The 21221-nt window shown below is 43.0% G+C and overlaps 1 protein-coding gene and 1 non-coding gene across 2 annotated transcripts in view; both read right to left on the bottom strand.

The window, feature by feature from the left end:
* LOC126267542 (hemicentin-2) overlaps nucleotides 1–21221 on the bottom strand; it is a 1749994-nt gene that overhangs the window by 1123157 nt on the left and 605616 nt on the right. The gene's annotated exons all lie outside the window — the stretch shown is intronic.
* Trnas-uga (transfer RNA serine (anticodon UGA)) lies at nucleotides 1457–1531 on the bottom strand. The gene has a single exon. It is a non-coding gene; the product is annotated as a tRNA-Ser (tRNA).

A 21221-nucleotide genomic window follows, 5' to 3' on the forward strand; every position in this document is an offset into this window, starting at 1 on the left:
AATTCATGATTCTCTTAAGGAACATCTCGTTCTCATTCGCAGAATCCAAAAGCTCTTCGCAGACAGCGACGCGAAGGTCTTTCTGTTCTTGACTCATGAGTCGTGGGACGAACTTGGCGCCAACACGATGCATTCCAAGACGCTGTGTCAAGATTGCATGACATGATCCCACTGAAATGTTACCTTCTTCTGCAATACATCGGACAGTCAATCTTCAACTGGCATGCACAATTTAGTTGACGTTCCTGACATGCGGGTCGTCGGTACGTGTCTAAGGCCGTACTGATCGAGGGTCGTCTTTAACTTCCGCTGGTAGTTTTTAAACCATGTGAACCAACCGTGGCACCGATTACCGTTCAAACACTCATCACCATAGGCTTCCTGCACTATTTGGTGTGTGTCTGTAAAGGTTTTATTGAGTTTCAAACAAAATTTAACGCAGACGCGTTGCTCCTCTAACTCTGTCATCTGTGCAACACAATGCTCTACTCAATGCACCACTGAAACATAACTAACAGATGAACAACAAAAGAAATCCCGACAGTTACACATTAACCACAGGGGTGTGCAGGGATATCAACAGACTTTCGCTCCAACAGACGATTAGCATGAAATTACGAATGTTCTGTAACTTTTTGAATAGGCGTCGTCTCTCGAAAAAGTACCGTGAACGTAAGATCAGAGATATCTGAACTGATTCGTCAGCAAAGTAGTCGTGATTGGATTATGAAATAGGGAATGCGATAGCGGTGTACAGAGGTCTTACACATGGTATCAGGCTTCCGGAGTACATATTTATATGTACAAATAACTATCTAAGAATTGGGAACGAATGTACATTATATTCAAAGAGATTTCCTAAATGTTAATTTTTTATTAAAAAGGAGGAGAAGGCACAGTACCGTCTTCATCTGAAACTCTAGCAGAAAATAACATTTCAGATACTTGATTTGTAAATAAACTGCCTTTTCCTGCTTATATTTAATTTATTTATGCCATACGTGTTTCGCCTTATCTTGTTCTAAGTCATCATCAGTGGGATGTATAACGATATAGTTTTGTTAGTTTTAGATTATTAAACAGTTCAAGTCCCGTTTTGTCACATCTGGTCGGTAGGTCGCACTACCACTTTTATTACTGCCATATAAGCACAACTTTGCGGTGTGACCTTCTTCTCACTGTTCACCATGTATCTCATTCCTTTTGTGGCGTACTGTGGTTCTTTTGCCACTCGATATGACTATGTCGCCGGGCACTGCTATTCACAAAGTAAATATTACGACTACATTACGTGTTTCCTCCTCTTTGGCATGTTTACCTACTTGTTGCCAACATAACGAAATACGAAGTATATGTTGAAGACTGAAAACTATCTTCTGTTCATGATCCAGAATGAGATTTTCACTCTGCAGAGGAGTGTCCGCTGATATGAAACTTCCTGGCAGATTAAAACTGTGTGCCGGACCGAGACTCGAACTCGGGACCTTTGCCTTTCACGGGCAAGTGCTCTACCAACTGAGCTACCCAAGCACGACTCACGCCCTGTCCTCACAGCTTTACTTCTGCCAGTACCTCGTCTCCTACCTCCCAAACTTTGCAGAAGCTCTCCAGCGAACCTTGCAAGAAAATTACCACATACAGAAAACTAAAGCAGAAAGAAAAAACCTATTGAATGACCAATTTACGTGTCAAACAATTCATTATTTACATTAATTGATAAAATAATAGAATAACGCTCTCAGTATGATAATAATACCACCAAACATCTTAACACTGCCTTAACCATGAAATTTTCCACAGAATAATGAAACGAAAAGTCAAATCAGCTGTCACCAAGGTTTGCAATCACTCGCTAACAGCTAGTACAACACCATACAACTCAAACCACCAACCTCGCAAAAAAAGGACTGTCTCTCTCTCTCTCTCTCTCTCTCTCTCTCTCTCTCTCTCTCTCTCTCTCTCTCTCTCACGCACACACACAAACACACACACACACACACACTGACACGGTATAAACATCAGTAATAGAAGTTAGTCTCGAACATGAACTTCGTACTTCCTTAGGTTGGCAACAAGTAAGTAAACATTCCAAAGAGGAGGAAACACGTAATGGAGTTGCAATATTTACGTTGTGAAAAGCAGCGCCCAGTGAAATAGTCATATCGAGTGGCAAAAGAACCACAGTAGACCACAAAAAAGAATGAGGAACATAGTGAACAGTGAGAAAAAGGTCAGAACGCAAAGTTGTGCTTATAGGGCAAAAATAAAAGTATTAGTGCGACCTCCAGACCAATGTGAGAAAACGCATATTAGAAAATCGTAAGTTATTACTTTTTTACAAAAACATCACGACGTGAACTGTTTAATAATCTAAAACTAACAAAACTGTATCGTTATATATCCCACCGATGAAGAATTAGAACACGATAAGGCGAAACAAGGAATGGGATAAGTAAATTACATAGCAGCATGGAAAGGCAGTTTTATTTACAAAACAACTATTTATATTCTTGCTGCGGTGGATGGCCACAGAAATAAAAAATGGTTCAAATGGCACAAAGAACTATGGGCCATAACATCTGAGGTCATCAGTCCCCTAGCCGTATAACTACTTAAACCTAAATAATCTAAGGACATCACACACATCCAAGCCGAAAGCAGGATTCGAACGTGCGACAGTAGGAGCAGCGTGATTCCATACTGAAGCGTCCACATAGGCCCGCGCCACACAAAAAAACTTGTGACATTAACGAATGTGACGGTCAATGTACGCGCTTGCCGCTAAGGAGTGTTTTGATGCTCAGAAATAATTTCTTAAGTTCAAACCAATAAGAATGTTTGACACCTAATAATTCTACTAGCAGTAAACAAATCTTTAATTTTGACCGAGCGAGGTGGCGCAGTGGTTAGCACACTGGACTCGCATTCGGGAGGACGACGGTTCAATCCTGTCTCCGGCCATCCTGATTTAGGTTTTCCGTGATTTCCCTAAATCGTTTCAGGCAAATGCCGGGATGGTTCCTTTGAAAGGGCACGGCCGATTTCCTTCCCAATCCTTCCCTAACCCGAGGTTGCGCTCCGTCTGTAATGACCACGTTGTCGACGGGACGTTAAACACTAACCACCACCACCTTTAATTTTGACGGTTGGCTTCAAAAGAATATTTTTTGTTTATGTCTCTGATTGAAAACCAACGAAGTCAATGTCACACATGAAATTTTCTTTATTTGAATGGATTACTAGCTTCGGCTAACAATCTAGCCATCTCAAGATTGATTACTGTTGGCGCCGTTACGCCTTCATATTTCGATAAAACCTTTCTTAACATGACAACATCCATACATGACTTCATTAAAAGCAGCATTTCACCGTTCGTGGCCAGTGTAATCGAACGATGATCATAAAACAAAGGCGTCATGACATTAAAACATAGTAAATGACACACTAATGACGTAAATACAGATTGCGTCAGTTACTTGTATTTTAAGGGCGTAACGCCGTTGTTTTACGACGATCGTTTAACTACACTGGCCAAGTACAGTGAATAATTGTTTTTAACTATGACGGACACGAATGGTGTATTTTAAGGAATAGTCAAACGATGTGTGAAGCCGTAAAAGCACCAACACTAATGAAGAATGTTTTAGAGTCTGAAGATGGCTAGACTGTTAAGAAAAACTAACACAGCGAAATAAACAAGTTTTCATGTGCGATCTTGATTTCATGGTTTTCCAATCCCTAATATAAATAAAATTTTCAACAGATCGCTTATCCCCTGACTGACAATGTAAACAATTCTGATTCAAAAACATTTAATTTTTATAATGCGTGCATTCGTTCCACACTTGATGCACATGGCGATTGTCTTGGAACTGGAGCCAGGTTTCCTGTACTTAAAGGTATTCCCGACCTCACTAAAGGTTGTGAATATTGTCAAACGTAACTTGTTTAATTAGTTGCAAAAAGGCTATTCATGGCTTTTTATTCACATGTTCTACATGGTCTACAGGTCAGGCATTGTTGTCTGGTGGTTAAGCGCACGCCTGTAAACCATCAAATTATGAGGTTCAATCTCGACCACGCGACGGAAGCTTGTAGTCATGGCTAGATAAAAGGCAATGACGTCTTAACGATGTGAGAAGTCGCCAGGAATTACATTTGGTCCGGATTCCACGTTAAATCGTAGGTCCCGTTTTAGAAGTTGGCTAACTGCGGTAGATTAGCTACATGCAATTCGCAGAAGTGGTGATCAACTGAAAGGCTTGAGCTCTTCCACTAAAACACACAAAATTATCGTCTTCTACATCTGCATTATCAGACAAGTGCAATGTACAGGACATTGACTTTTCCAAACAACTGGCACGGCACTTTTTTTACATTAATCAGAGCTTTGTCAACATATATTTTGTACTGCATCAGAGTCAGTCTTTTTGTTTATGTGTTTGATTTACTGTGGCGAATCAGAAGGCCTACAAAATGATTAAACGTTTTCCCAGTGTAGCTGCATTCATTATTTCTGAAACCGTCAAATACCACCGTATCAGTATCCGTCGACGACCTACTAGTTCCTGTGACAGATCCCAGATGAGACAAGTTATCGCCGGCCGCAATTTGGGGCTCGCTCCACTCCCCAGCTACGGGCGGCCTGGAAGCACACGGCACCCTCTCCTCCTCACCCTTCTGCCCGTCCCGGGTCCCTTTTATAGCTGTAACAAGAGGCCGGGTTTGTCCCCGGTGATGTGTGTGGGCGCGCACGCCGCCCACCGCTCCCAAGACCCCGGCTGCGCTGCCGAATTTATGCAAACTGGAGCCACTTGTTTTAACAGCGGCGGCGGCGTCCGAGCGCCGGCCGCGAGTTGTGGTTATGCTTCCGAACGCCGGCGAGCCATGAACAAACACGGCTCCCCGGCCGTGAGTTACGCGCTGCCCTTCCCTTCCCTTCCCACCCCTCGTTCCGCGGACGCATATTCTTAGTTTACTGGACGTCAGGCGGCGCGCTCCTTCTTCATCCTCTTGGCCGCAGTAATAGTCTCGTTCGTGAGGAGGAGCAAAAGCAATTTTCTTTCCCTGCGTGCTGCGTTGCGAGTAAGCTGTTCTCCACGACAATACGCTCCGCAGAGACTCTCGTTTCTCTGGCTCGCTTTGCTGTGCTAATCGCCGTATCTCGTCTTGAAATCGTTCTTAGGACTGGTAGGAGAGCTCTGCGGCAGTTGTCGTTGCAGACACATAACACCAAACCGGTTTTGCAGTGGTAAGTAAAGCAACGCAATTTGACTTCAAGAAAAGAAAGATAAAGTAGTTAAATCTATGTAGCGGTAGGAAATGAAGGTACCGTGGAAGACCCGCTATGATATGCAAAAGAGAAAAAAAAATCGCCACCTCCCCTCCCCCAAATATAGCGTGCCTCGACTTTCGAATGGTTCAAAAGGCTATAAGCACTATGAAACTTAACATCTCAGGTCATCAGTCCCCTAGGTTTAGAACTACTTAAACCTATGGGTGTTGGAGAAAACAATTCCTTTATTCCCACATATATTTAGCAATAACTTAACACTACACACATGAATGAGTTATGTAGACATCAACAGCACGGAATAACTAACAAAAGCTAAGTCAAAGAATAACTATATCACTGCACGTAAATTAACACTTCACGGAATGTTTATGATGCACTTTACACTTGTAGGGATCCATTGTCAGAAATAGGTCACTACAAACCTAACTAACCTAAGGATATCACACACGTCCATGCCCGAGGCAGGATTCGAACCTGCGACCGTAGCGGTCGCGCGGTTCCATATTGTGGCGCCTAGAACAGCTTGGCCGCCCCGGCCGCCCCACTCGACAGACTTCAGCCAAACTTGATACATATATAACGTCACCTTACTGTCAGACGCCCATCGCTGCTGATGTAAGAACTACCTACGTATCAGAGGGATGGAGCTAAAGAGAAGCGTAGCCAGCAACGCGTGAATTCGCAGATTTTATTCATACTATATTTGACAACGAGAACACTTAGCGACTTACAGAAAACTTTACACATAACGTAAATCTTTACATATTTTTTTTTATCGCTGACAACCCGTGAAAAATGAAAGGAAAAATGTTGATCGTTTTCTAGTTCTGCTGTCCACGCAGCAAGAGTACCTCACAAATACACTTTGCAGACAGCTGAATGTACGTACAAAATCATATCATTGTGCGACTCATCGTTCAGAACATAAAACATCGTGAACATTAAACACAAGGCCAGACACTGCATTTTATAGGCGTGTTTTGAAGAAGCAGGTGAACTTCAGGAGTGGTGTGCTGTGGGCCCTATCTTGCAAAAAAACTGTTGAGTTAAATGCGCCTCTCTCCTGTAAGGCAGGTATGACATGCTGCCGAAGCATATCGCACTAACATTATCCAACCACACTGGATGTCTTTGGTCCTTGAGCGCCAACCTCTTTTAAAAAGGATGAGCCATTGATGAATGTAGCCGTGTAGGCAAACCATATGGTGACACGTTCAGTATACAGAGGATCTTAATGCACAGTCAGTGACTGGAAGAACCACACATTCGGCAATTATGGGTTGTCTCGTGACCAATCAGAGAAACATGAGCTTCGTCTGTCCATAGGATGGTCCAGAGCGAGCCCTCGTCAACTTCAATCCTTGCGAGGAAGTGGAGAGCGACGTCAACACGTCATTGTGCGCCCTGTCGTTCAACCTACTGTACAACATAGCTCTTGTACGGATACCACTTGAGAACGGAAGCAGCTTTCGTGTAGTCGACCACGGGATGTTCAGTTGTCGTTACACAGCACGCGTACTTCCCGACGATCGGGAATTGCATGCAGCGTTGTCTGCCGTAGCAACAGCGTTTTCATCAACCACCTGTGATGCAACAGGTCGACGGCGTCTTCCCAGAGCGACATCCAGTTCTCCAGTTAATTCAAACTTCATCATGCTCTGCACAGCAGGTGGAGAAAGAACACCCTCCCGTAATCCCTTTAGTCGGCGATACATTCGAAGCGCCGCAGCAGCATTACTGCTGTTTTGATAATAGCGTTTCATCAATAATGCTCTGCTCCTTTCGTCCAAGCTCATGTTGACACATCAACAAGTGCACTGCGACTGGTCAGGTTTTGAGACTATGAATCACGATGTCTGATCATGGCACCTTCTGGCCATACTTGCAACTGGAAGATGGCGCTGTGACGCATGGAAATCATGCACCCAATCCTCTGGACATTAATGGTATCAAGTTCGGTACTCGTACGGTCATTACACTTTAGCGCCAAAAAAACTGGTATAAGCATGCGTATTCAAATACAGAGGTATATAAACAGGCAGAATATGGCGCTGAGCTCGGAAACTGGCGCAGTTGTTAGATCGGTTACTGCCACTACAATGGGAGGTTATAAAGATTTAAATGAATGAAATTTTCACTCTCCAGCGGAGCGTGCACTGATATGAAACTTCCTGGCAGATTAAAACTGTGTGGCGGACCGATACTCGACCTCTGGAAACAACTGACTTATAGAGTGCTCATAAAAGTGAAAGAACTTCAGTAATTGGTGTATCTTGAAGATATAATCGTCTATGTGACTGATATGGAATAGGACATACAACGCTTGAGAAAATTATTCCTAAAGTTGAGGGCAGTGGTTTTAACGTTAAGTAGAGAAAAGTGTAATTTTATTCGAATAGGCGTTAATTTTGGTCACATAATTAGTAAGAAAAGGGTTGAGACCGACCCCGAAATTGGTTAAAGCTGTACGTGAATTTTCTGTGTCTGAGTCATTAACTTCTATCATTCCTTGAAGTCGCAAATTATTGCCAAAGATTCGTAAAGGTATATGCAGACGTTGCCAGACCATTGACACAATTATTGAAGAAAGAGTAAAAAATTAGCCTGGTCAAAAGTGCACAGAACTGTTGATAAAATGCTAAGGCACTGTGCGGACACCCACTATACAAATTGGTCTCAGCGTACAACTGCAAGCAGCGCACAGCCACAGGATTGTCACCATATGAGGTAGTGAATGGTCGTAAAATGCTGTCGCCTTTCGACATACTGAGAACCAAGAAGGAAATGACAGCAGAAACGGTTTACGGAATTCGCGAGGGAGATAAGAGAAGACTGGAAAAGGCTGCGCAATGTGGATGCATGGGCACTGGAAAGGAAAGAAGGTCACAGAAGAAAGCTGGCCAATACACTTTGCAATGAAAAGTATCCGGTCACCCCCATATTAGGTGCTTTGTTATGCCACCTACTGCCAGATACTCCATATGAGCGACCTCAGTAGACATTAGACGTCGTGTAAGAGCAGAATGCGGCGCTCCGCGGAACTTACGGGCTTCGAACGTGGTCAGGTGATTGGTAGTCACTTGTGTCATACCTCTGTAAGCGAGATTTCCACACTCCTAAAAGTTCCTAAAGCCACGGTTTCCGGTATGATAGTGAAGTGGAAACGTGAAGAGACACATGCAGCACAAAAGCGTATAGGCCGACCTCGTCTATTTACTGATAGAGACCATCGACCGTTGAAGAGGGTCGTAATGTGTATTGGGCAGAGATCTATCCAGACCATTACACAGGAATTCCAAACGGTTAGTTTTAATTTTAAAAATCAACAGCCTCAGTTCCACAGATTACCTAGATTTAACTAGTTTTCAGTCGGGACAACGCAACCTTCTTCAAAACAAAAGTACCTACCGTTTGTCCATAGTGGACATCGTCGAGCTAAAGCTACAAATCCATAAATTATCGTCAGACTCTAAAAACTTATCTGAAACTGCCTCGGCCCCACTTCGCGGCCGCGATGCGGCAGCCACGAGTGCTATAACGGAACTGACCGTAGCGTCATGAGGCTCGGCGGACACAATACCTTGCACCTGCGCATAAACTGTGTGAAGGGTACTTGCAGGGACAGGACGTGAAGCTAACTCCCAACCTTGAATTTACTAGTAAAGTGAATTAAAGGAAATTACAGCTGAGGAAAAGGGCATAGGGGAACTCGGCACAGAACGGGATAGCGGGGCGCAATAGGAAATAGCTCTTTTCTAGACTGGGCAGTATTGCAACCTGTTATACGGCCATGTAACTATTTCTCGGAATGGAAAGGATGTGAGGGCAGCCATTCTGAATTAGTTTGAAGTCTAGATCTAAGTTAATTGTTGTTCTCATGTTACCGCTTGCGTTGTTCTAACGTTTGGTAAATTTCAAAGCCAGGTAAACTGTTAATTGTTAATTGTATGCCATAAAATGTCACATTCCCTTAAAGTGCATGCCATTTGTTATACTTTAGTTAATGCGTTTAAATACGTCAGTTATTACACTCCATAAAAGTTGTAAACATCAAAAGTGCTGTTGCGGCGGAACGGGTCGGGGCAGAATGGATAGCGTCCCGTTCTGCCCCGTCATATTTTGATGTAAGTAGAAAGCAAACCCAGCCTGGATGTTTATGGATGCTAGACTCTCCCAACCATCTATGTTCGCCGAGCAACTAAGCTTTCCAGATATCGCCCGAGGTTGTCATTCCAATCCCACTAATCTGTCAAAATACTCGGCGGACTACAAGACGAAAAGGAAAAACCGTCGTATTAACAGATTCTCCTTATAAGAAGGAATTCCAGAATGCTGTCGCACGTAAAGTAGGCCTACAGAAAGGAGGAGGATGCACAAATATAAACAATGTCAGGACAGAGACGTCAGGTGCAGTGCAACTTGAGGCTAAAATATGAAACTGTACACCCAAAAAAACTAAAACAGAGGACAGCTAAGACCTTAAGAAAAATAAAAGGAAGAAGATGCTGGAGAAGAGAGAGAGGATGCTGAGTGTCTCTACTGTGGGGACTTCTACTCCGTTTATAATGAGGGCTGGGTCACATCCCAGAGTGGCCAGAAAATTCATGTGCTGGCATAGACAGTGAAGATGAAGAGGAAATACTGATTTGTGACTGTTTTCGAAAGGGAAAGTAGTTAGTGGTTTGGTGGTTATTAGGCATTGTACATTTTTCAGAATAACATTAAAATATTTTCTTCTTTTGAAGAATGACTTTTTAATTGATTAAATTACACATTCCTTTGTTTGAATTGCCTGTTATACAACATTTTGTCATAGTTACGATATTCGAATTCAAATTCAACGTTTATACAATAATTTAACAAAAAATACCCTAATCCCATTCTGCCCCGGGGGTGGGGCGGAACGGGAAATGTGCAAGACTTTCTTTGAAAAATTGTAAAAAATGCAAAATGTATTGTTTCAAGTGATTTTAAAATAGAGTACGATAGGTTACACTACAAGGTGTTTTTTTTATCACTTTAAGTAGGGTTTCCTAGTGTTCCGTTATTTTATAGAAATTGTTAAACATTAAGTATTCCGTTCCGCCTCGAGTTCCCCTATATGTTATCCTGTGCAGAATGTACTTAGATCGGCTGTCTTAACATTTATGACGTATTTGTTGGTCATGATATGTGCAAGACATCACGTGCTTACAACGTGTTGCCTGTATAGGAAAATGTTGTGCTTAAAGAAGTTAGGAGTGGGAAGGATAATATAAACCCAACATCGTCATTATTATGATTTTTGTGAGATGTAAATGTTAAGCATTTGCTTAGCTATGGTTACAACGCATGAACATCAATCTGACTTAGCACACAAACGGTCATGAATGAACTTATGAACAAGTCTGCATCTAATCTGTAACATCCGGCAATACGCGGCATTTAATGGTCAAAATAAACCAATAATAAAGTTTGGCCACAGCATTAAGCTCAACAACACCATATTAATTCGTCTCGTATTGAAGTGTGATTCTATTGAACAGGAAACAGTTCCTGGTCATGCCTAATAATTTGATAGTAGGCTGCATGGATTAAGTAAGTGTTTTATACCTGTTTCATCATCATAGAATTTGTCTATGCACTGTATTAACTCGAGCACCAGAGCCTGGTTTAACATAGTTTTGCTACTGGTAACACTTCCACTGCTTCCTCTGGTCAGCACAATCGAGGCTGCGAAATGATTAGAGCTAAAGTCAAAGAGTAGTAGGCGGGTATAAAAAGCGTACATGGTTTAGGTCCTATTGTCCCGTAGACAACAAGGGCAGCAAAGACCGAACACAAACTCAAACTGGATAAAAATAAAGAAAATCGACCTCGTTCTGTTAAAGGGAATTGCGATAATTCACTGTAATGGATTTGATAAAATCACGGGACACATATACACTGCCTGACAAAAAGAATTGAAGCAGCGGAACAGGTTTTCGACGTCAATATACCTCCGTAGGTGCATCCACTATCGTCGGGTGTCTAAAGGAGTAAAGATCGATTTCTCTTTAACACCAGCGTGTATCCGTGTTGTTCGTTTTTGTTATCAGACGTGGTAGGGTTGAAATGGATTAAAACGTGGTACTTACTAGAATTAAAGAAAATGTAGAAGGGAGGACCCACCAATATAACTTCCTTTTCACACAACCTGTTTATTTAAGAATATATAACCACTACACTTTTTTGTACAAAATGAACAAATTGACTTTTTTTTACCTTAAACCTTAAGAAGAATAAACTTTCGCAAAAGAAATAGAAACAGCAACCAATACGACAATGACCACAAAACGGCCGGCCCTGCAGCCCGCCCGTTATCGGCTCAAACAGCGGTGTTTACTACCACGATGGACAAAGTCTCTCTTGTTAAATTCCTTTCTGAAATACGTGGAAACTATATAAACACCACTGATGACAATACTGATTCAGCTACTCAAAACTTTCAATTTGAAAGTTGTATGTCGAAAGGTTATCAGACAAAGATTGAACAGATTAGCAGACAATATGACAATGATAAGCAACCAATCTCTCAATTTCCATCGGCAACCAAGGCGCGACTGTATCCAACCCCTAATTCTGACAATTTTGTTTTGACTAAAGCCGTGGTGACAGTTGGCTGTTAATATTTTCACACCCAACCCTATCCTCTCCCCTCCCCCTCACTTCCCCTCTCCCACTGACATCCTCCCAACCTCCCTCCTACTCTCCCCTATTCCCTGTGGCAGGCCCACACCTTTCTTCCTGCAATAGCGTGTGCAGTGCGTCAAAGATCATCGTCAATGGTTTCTGTGCAGTGTTTTTGCATTCCAGTGCAATTGTGTCTCTTCAGTGTCCTCCACCGTTCAACAGTGCACTCATTGTGCCTTCGTGTACAGTTGCACTTCCTTATCCAATTCAGTGTCTTCAGTTCGAACGTCTTCGTTATTATCATTATGTTGTTACCTGTCGTTTCATTTTCATATTTTCTGTATATCTGTCTACCTGTTATCTGTACTATTGTTTTCTGTGACCGAAGAGTGGCGTAGATACGCCGCTGCCGGCCTGTTCTCTGTCCAAGGCATTAAAATAAAGGGAAAAAAGACCTAAGGACTGAACCCACAGATACCAAGTCTTCCTCACTGATATTTGCAATGGGGCCACAATAGGGATAGTCGATACTACACCTGAGCCAGTGGCGCCAGAAAGAACAATCTACTAATTCGATGGCGCCACGCCTCATGGGTCTTCTTGTGGAAGTCGATATGGGACTGGTCGAGTCATACAAGATTCACATATTTGGAACATACGGTAGTGACTGTGGCCTCATTCTGGACCGAATGGCAACATGAGGGCAGTAATACTCATCGGTAAGATTCTGGTTGACCACCCTGAGCACCAAAAGGGAGGATAGTCGTACTGTGCACCAAACACGCATAATTCCTTCACACCTCCACTTGCCTACTCAGACCAAGAAGTGGACTCCTTGCAACATTACACGTCATTCCGCACAACTAGCAGCAGCCAGACTAGGAAATCAGAGCCCAACATGTCTGCTGCCATTAAATACGTTAACACATTCACCAACGTTTGGAGTGGGGCACGGCAGGCATGGACTGCTGATGAATGGCATCGCACTGCGTTCAGCGATGAATCGTGCTTCTGCACTACACCCGATGGCCTATGTTGGCGAGTCTGGCGGCTGTCTACCTTCCAAAGTTTCGGAGAGGAGCAACGCTGTTACTCCAGGCGTCATGGTATGGGGAGCCATGGGGTCTGAACTCATATCACGGTTGGTTGTCTTCGAAGTATCTCAGACGGCACAAACGTAGGTCGCGGACACCAATCGTCGTCATGTGTCACCTCCCATGCAACAGTATCTTGGTGCCAACTGGCCAACGCTTGTATATAGTTAAGCTGTCTGCGTAATGTTAAGGTGCTTCCATGGCCAACATCTCCAGTTCTCTCCTGGTGAGAACATGTGTCGGACCGATTCGGTTGTCAACTCCTTCACGTCCAGGATATCACGGACCAGTTACAACAGTTGTAGGTCACTGTGCCTCAGGAGAGGATACAATGGTTTTACGAAGCATTTACCAACCGAATGCATATCACGGGCTCAATGTTGTAACATCATATTACTAACTAGGTTCACATTATCAAGTTCTTTATAAATGAAACTTCCTGGCAGAGTAAAACTGTGTGCCGGACCTTAACTCTGCGCACAGTTTTAACCTGACAGGAAGTTTCATATCAGCGCACACTCCGCTGCAGAGTGAAAATCTCATTCTGGAAACAACCCCAAGGCTGTGGCTAAGTCATGTCTCTGCAATATCCTTTCTTTCAGGAGTGCTAGTTCTGCGAGGTTCGCAGGAGAGCTTCTGTAAAGTTTGGAACGTAGGAGACGAGGTACTGGCAGAAGTAAAGCTGTGAGGATGGGGCGTGAGACGTGCTTGGGTAGGTCAGTTTGTTCACCACTTGCTCGCCAAAGGCAAAGGTCCCGAGTTCGGGTCTCGGTCCGGCATACAGTTTTAATCTGCCAGGAAGTTTCATATCAGCGCACACTCCGCTGCAGAGTGAAAATCTCATTATTCTTTATAAATGCCACTTGATTTAGTAATCAGTGAAATAACATAACATATCCCCTCAACCTTCCAAGTTTCATTTCGTTTCACTTATTTGTGAGGCAGTGTATATAGATGGAAACATCTATGTATACATGTGACATAGAAATTTCTATAGTATGCAAACCACTGTGCTGTGCATGGCACTTACCAGCTGAATCAGTAGATGCATCTTGGGGCACAATGCGTGCAACGTCATACTAATAGCTAGGTTTACATTGCCAAGTTCTTTATAAATGTGGCTTGCTTTAATAAATGTGAAATAACATCACATATCCTCTCAACCTGCCAAGTTTCATTCCGTTTCATTTTTTTGTGAGACAGTGTATGTGAATCGCGAGTTCTAACTCTTCATATGTATCTATATTCTGCAAGATGATGTGCAGTTCATGGAAGAGGGTAAGTCCCAGTGTACCAATTATTAGGATTTCTTCCGGTTCCATTCACGTACGGAGCGGAAGAAGAATAATTGTTTAAATACTTTAATGCCTGACGTAATTAGAGTAATCTCGTCCTCAAGACCGCTCCGAGGCAATATGTAATGGTTTGTAGTATACATTCACAGGGTCATAGTTTAAAGTCGGTTCTTGAAACTTTGTGAGAAGGCTTCCTCGGGATTGTTTACGTCTACCTTCAAGAGTCTGTCACTTCAGTTTCTTCAGCATCTCTGTGACAATCTCTCACGGAACAAACTACCCTATCAGTATTCATGGTGCTCTTCTCTGCATGCGTTCAATAAACCGTATTAGTACTACTGTGACGGAGTTGACAGCCGAATCGGACCCATAAATGTTCTATCCAGGACAGATCTGGAGATGTTGTTGGCCATGGTAGCACCTCAACATCACGCAGACAGTTTAAGTGAAGATAAGCGGTTCCCAGTTGGCACCACGATTCTGTTGCATGAGAGTTAACACTTGAGCAATATTCTAGGAAAGGTCACACGAGCGACTTGTATAATGACTGCATTTCCCCCGCAGTCTACCACTAGACCGAAATCTATCATCCGCTTTATCCACGAGTGAGCCTATGTGCTCATTCCATTTAATACCCCTGCAAACTGTTACACCAACATATTTGTGTGAGTTGACAGATTCCATGTGTTAAACACTGATATTATGGTTGTATATTACGTTTCTTCGTTTTGTAAAGTGTACATCCTTACAATTCTGAACACTTCGAGAAAGTTGCCAATTTTTGCACAACTTCCTGCCATATTAAAGCTGTGTTGCAGAAAGGGTCTCGATCCCAGAACCTTGCAGTACACCGGTACTCGTGCTCTTACCAGCTGACCTCTACAGGCCTAGAGAGCTCGGTCGTAACAAGCACTGTCTGTGACTGGTTAAGTTCCCTTTAGAATCGCGATAGGGCACTCAGTTTCCCAAGAGTTGACAAATTCCATGTGTCACTCATTAATGTCGTGGTGATAGGATATTATGTTTTTTCGTTTTACATTCCTGAACACTTAAATCAAGTTCCCTATCTTTGCACCACTTCCTGCCTGATTAAAGCTGAGTGCCAGAACGAGGCTCGACCCCAGAACCTTGCCGTTCGCTGGCATTGGTGCTCTTACCAACTGACGTACACAGGCCTAGAGACGTCAGTCTTAAAGACCACTATCAGTAACTGGTACAGTTCCATTTAGAATTGCCATCCGGCACTCAGTTTGTCACTCTCACACGCTCCACCGCAGAGTGAAATATCCATTATAGAAACAAATCTCTAGAGTATAGCTAACCTGCGAATCTACAATGTAATTCCTTCCACAAGTGGTAGACCCTCAAGGAATGCAGGAAAACAGGTAAAATTCGGAAGGTTGGCTCGAGGTCCTGCTTGAAGTGAAGCAGTTTAGTCGTGCGTAGATGCCTTATGCGGTAAGAGTATTGAATGCGAATCCATTTTCGATATAATCAGGTAACCACTCACAGTGCTGAACACCGCTCCTCACAAATCCAAGTTAAATTTTCTAACTGCTGAGCTACCTGGACCTGTTATACAGATTCTCAAAAAACACAGTCCGTCCCCGTTAGCTGAGTGGTCAACGTGTCGGAATCCCACGCCAAGAGGCCCGGGTTCGATTCCCGGCTGGAGCACGAGATTTTCTCAGCCGACGCGCAAGTTGCCCAATTTGGCGTCGAATGCAATAAGTACTTGCCCTCGGTGGCCGAACTTCCCCGAATGGGGGACTCCCGGCCCAGAAAGCCGTAGGCTCATTTCCATTTCAAATAACACAAAAGCGAAAGAAAGTACTAAAGAAGGAAAAAGTTTATTACATTGAAATATGATGGCCCTATTACAGAAAAGTTAGAGCCACCATTCTCTGGTGTGTACTGAGAGTACCATGAAAATATTACACGTGGCACCTAAACGAATGAAGTTATACATGCTTGAAGTATGGGAACTATATAAACGGAAGATAAAGGAGCCCGATAAATTGATGAGCCACTTCTGAAATGAAACACAATTATTTTTGGCTCTTATTTAAAAATAATTCATGACCAAGTTAAGCAATTATTACCTTGTGATATATCAGTAATTTACGAAATATTGCGATAATATCTGAGATCATTATCTACAAAGCACCTGGTATTTACCTGTAACATTATGAGCTCAGAGATGCAGAGCATATGGACACATAATGAACAACTGAATACCATTGTCCAATTTTTATAAACAAACAACCATAAATGCCTATCGAATTTTGAATGTATCAAGACAATTTTAATACAGTCAAATAACTTTGGTTATATTGACCTGATGTGTAGACGAATGTATTATGTACAGTGAAACATTACAAATACAAGTATTTCATAAGAGATTTATTGCACTGCTGTAACCTGTGCACACAAAATGTTTGAAAATCCTTGTTTTTCATGCTTTGTTAACAACATTGTATTTTTTAATTTAGCCAATGGTTAGAGAATGAACGAAAATATTCGGAACTAGCAGCTAATAAAATTATGATTCGCAACTCTGACGAAAACCTTAACTGATATATTAGAAATACGTTGAGTTGTTGATGCCGATACCGTACCATGTTGGAAAACGCTTTTACTTGCGGAGAGAATGGTCTAGCTGCACCTACATCTACATGTAAAATGAAGTCACATGTTTCGACAGGATGTAATACTTGGCAGAACTAGAGGGGTAGAGTTCCATAATTACATGTCGGGAAACCAGTATCTGTTGATATGAGGACCGTTTTACTTGTTACGAGTAATGTGCAGTATTCCATTCGATGGTGTAGGCGCTCTTTCTGTTGTAGTCCACTGTGCACGTCTCAAATGACTGTAATTTCCAGCACAGAAATACATCAGGTTTATGGGCGGTGAACGGGAAGGCCATACTAGTGGGCCTCCTCGACCAATAAATTACCCATGAGATACTGTCGCATGATTCTAAGATAGTTCCCCTATTCTGCACAAACCATAGTGTTGTCTTTCTACAAGGGAAACGCTAGAATTCTAGCTATAGAGACATATAAGGACATCGGTGTGTGCCCAATCCATCAACAATGTGAAGACGTTACAGGGGCGGGTGACGAATGTACGTGACGCAATTCGTATGAGGCCAGATATATTTGAAAGAGTGCATGATTTAATAGGAAGAAGGGCTGAAGGACGTACAGGATGATTTGTTATCTTGTACAACACTGCTTATAGTAACTGATAGATGGGGATCAGAAGACTGAATGGTTCCTCATCTCAAGAGGGATTAGTTTCCGGACATACCATTAAGCCGCCTTCACACGGGTCGTTTGACTTGGAGCTGCACGAGTTTTGTGATGTAACTTCCCGGTATTTCACGTTGAGGAACTATTTCGTCTAGTGAAACAGAAAGATCTGCAATATTTCGGCAAGTTGCATCGTAAGATAGAACCAATAAGACACAAGACCGACCCACAAGCAGACCATATTATGTTTGCCTTTTCTGTTAAAACTCATATTTGCTGGACTTTATGTTACAACTTTCACCCTAGGAATACTCTGATGGGGAAAAAATCGCAACACGAAAAAAGAGATTAATACAGAGGAATGAAATTTCGGTGTGTAGGTAACGTACTTCAGCAATTCACATAGCAAGATCACAGGTTAAAGTAAGCGCAAGAGAAGCCATTGCATATCTGAAATACTGGTACCTTAATAGTCGGCGTACGCGCCACAGTGTTGAAGGCAGGCGTGGAAACGGGGACTCATCGTTCTGTACAGAGGCTGGACGTCAGTTTGTGGGATGGAGTTCCTGGCCTGTGGCACTTGATCGGTCAATAGGACTAATGCTGTTTGTGGATGACTCTGGAGTTGTCGGCCGATGATCTCCCGTATGTGCTCGATTGGAAACAAGCCTGGTGATCAACCAGATCAGGGCAACATCTCGACACTCATAAGAATGTTGGGTTACAACAGCGGTTTGTAAGAGAGCGTTATCCTGCTGGAAATCACCCCCAAAATACTGTTCATGAATGGCAGCGCAACAGATCTACCCACCATACTGACTTATAAATTTGCAGTCAAAGTAAGTGGAATAACCATGAGAGTGTTCCTGCTGTCACACCAAATCGCGTCCCAGGTCCTAACTCCAAATGTAGGTCCAGTGTGTCTAGCATGGAGACAGGTTGGTAGGAGGCCTCCTTCTACGCAACACACGTCGTTGACACTGAGGCGAACCCTCTTTCATCAGGAAACACAGCAGACATGCAACCTGTCATGTAATGAGCTCTCGCTTGACACCAGATGAAGTCGTTTTGGAGCGGTGGAAGACGCGCCTAGGTAGTGTAGCGTTGTGCTGCCCTTGAAGTAACCGATCTGTAGTAGTTACATTCCTGCCAAGTCTTTCTGCAATATCGCAGAAGGAACTTTCCAAGCTTCTCGTAGCTCTATTACACGACACCAGTCAAACTCAGATATGTGTCGATATCTGCGTTTCTGGCGCCTTAAAGGCATTCTTGACTAACATCAACTCATCACAAATGGCTGGTTCAAATGGCTCAGAGCACTATGCGGCTTGACTTCCGAGGTCATCAGTCGCCTAGAACTTAGAACTAATTAAACCTAACTAACCTAAGGACATCACACACATCCATGCCCGAGGCAGGATTCGAACCTGCGACCGTAGCGGTCGCTCGGCTCCAGACTGTAGCGCCTAGGACCACACTACCATCCAGGCCGGCTTAACTCATCACATCCAGTCTCAAAAGTAAGTAACGGCCATGACCTTAACAGCGTGTATTAAAGCAAACCTGATTTCCATCCTCACATTGGCGCTATTAGCGCCTCTTTTGTGCAATTGGCACAGTATTTAAACAAACATCATCTTTCAGATGTAGAAACATGTGTACCAGCTTTCGTTTAAGTCGCACAACTCCTTGCTGATGTTGTGATTTTCCTAAGCACCAGCACACTTAGAATCCCTCGTGAACGTATTTCTATTGGATTACAGTATTTTCTTTGTTATTTACTTTCGTATTACAGCTCGCCTTTTCTACTAGTACACCGTTTTAAGGTAACGGCACGCTGAAGATTCATTAAAAATGAATCGTTCTGTGTGGGATTTGTTATAATTAAATGTCAGTTAATAAGGTACCACCGATTAAAGCCTTTAGAAGGTCATAAGATAAAATCCAAGATTATTTGTTGCAAAATTTCAGAGTATTCAGTACAAGCACGGAGTTAGAAAAAAATGTTTTGTGGGTACTTGTACCGATGTAGCTATTTTCTTTATTTTCACCACATTTTCTAAGAGGTGGTGGGATTTTCTTAGTAAAGTGATATAAATAATTTCTTGTTTTGTTAATGCAAGTGAGCTCTCTGTCAGGAGCGATTTTGTCCGATTTTCCGATATCATTTCTGACCGGACACAGAATTTTCATTTTTGTCTTATAACATGTCAGTGCATCTTGTATTTTTTTTATTATTACTCACAGAACAGCATTACTAGCATAAGGATAAGCGAGGAAATGAGCGTTTTGAAGGAGCTAAATGAAGAATTTTAAGCGCGTCTGTTTTAGTGAACAAATTGTTCTTTGCAGAGCACATACAGCCGACAGCTGCTTCTGGAGAGCGCTACAGTCGCAAATAATGCTAATAGCACGACGCATATAAGACTGGCCTTGTGCGGCATGAGTCAGCTGGTGTGGCGGATCGGTTCTAAGCACTTCAGTCAGCAACCGCGAGACCGCTACCGTCGCAGGTTCGAATCCTGCCTCGGGCATGGATATGTGTGATGTCCTTAGGTTAGTGACGTTTAAATAGTTTTAAGTTGTAGGGGACTGATGACCTCAGAGGTTAAGTCCAATAGTGCTCAGAGCCAACTGAACCATCTTTGTGCAGCATGATGTTGTATTTCCCGCCCACGTCCACCTCCCTCTCAACTTTAGCTGCCTCGCCTGTGTGAGGACGATATTATGGTACTCTGATGTGACAAAAGTCGCTGGATAATGATATACAGTAGTATCACGTACTCAAGATATAAAATAAAACTATCATGTGAAAAGAATTCCGACTTAATTATAGTTGCACGAAGGCACTTAACAGATTATTAACGCTGAATGGTTGTTGGACGTACACGCATGGAACATTCCAGTTTGGAAATGGTTAGGTAATTCTATATCCCGAGATATCCACTGTGTCAAGAACGTCCCGAGGAAATCAAATTTCAGGCATTACCTCTCACCACGAACTGCGCAGTGGATGACGGCCTTCAGTTAACGACCGAGGATAGTGATGTCAGCATAGAGTTGTCAGCGCTGACAGATAAACAACACTGTGTGAAGTCAGTGGGGGATATACAAAGAGCGCAATCTGTTAGGACAGCGCTGCGAAATTTACCGTTAGTTGATTACGGAAGCAGATGGCCGACGGGAGTGTGTTTGCTATAAGCACATCTGCAGCGCCTCTCCTGGGCTCGAGACATTTTCGGTTGGATCATAGACGACTGGAAAACCGTGGCCATATCATATGACTACCGATTTCACTCGGTAAGAGCTGTTGTTGAGCCACGGACCCGAATTGTGAACATGTCACTGTACAAGCTGGAGATGGCTCCATGATGGCTTGGGCTGTGTTTACTTGTAATGAAATGGGGTCTCCGGTCCACCTAAACCGATCGTTGACTGGAAATGGCTATTTTCGGCTAGGTGGAGTGCATTCATGGACTTCATGTTCCGAGACAACGATGAGACTTACGGGTGACAGTTCGCGATTGGTTTGAAGAACCATAAAGACATAATGAGATTTTCACTCTGCAGCGGAGTGTGCGCTGATATGAAACTACCTGGCAGATTAAAACTGTGTGCCGGACCGAGA

The sequence above is a fragment of the Schistocerca gregaria genome, chromosome 4 (genome assembly GCF_023897955.1).
Source record: "Schistocerca gregaria isolate iqSchGreg1 chromosome 4, iqSchGreg1.2, whole genome shotgun sequence".
NCBI lineage: Eukaryota > Metazoa > Arthropoda > Insecta > Orthoptera > Acrididae > Schistocerca > Schistocerca gregaria.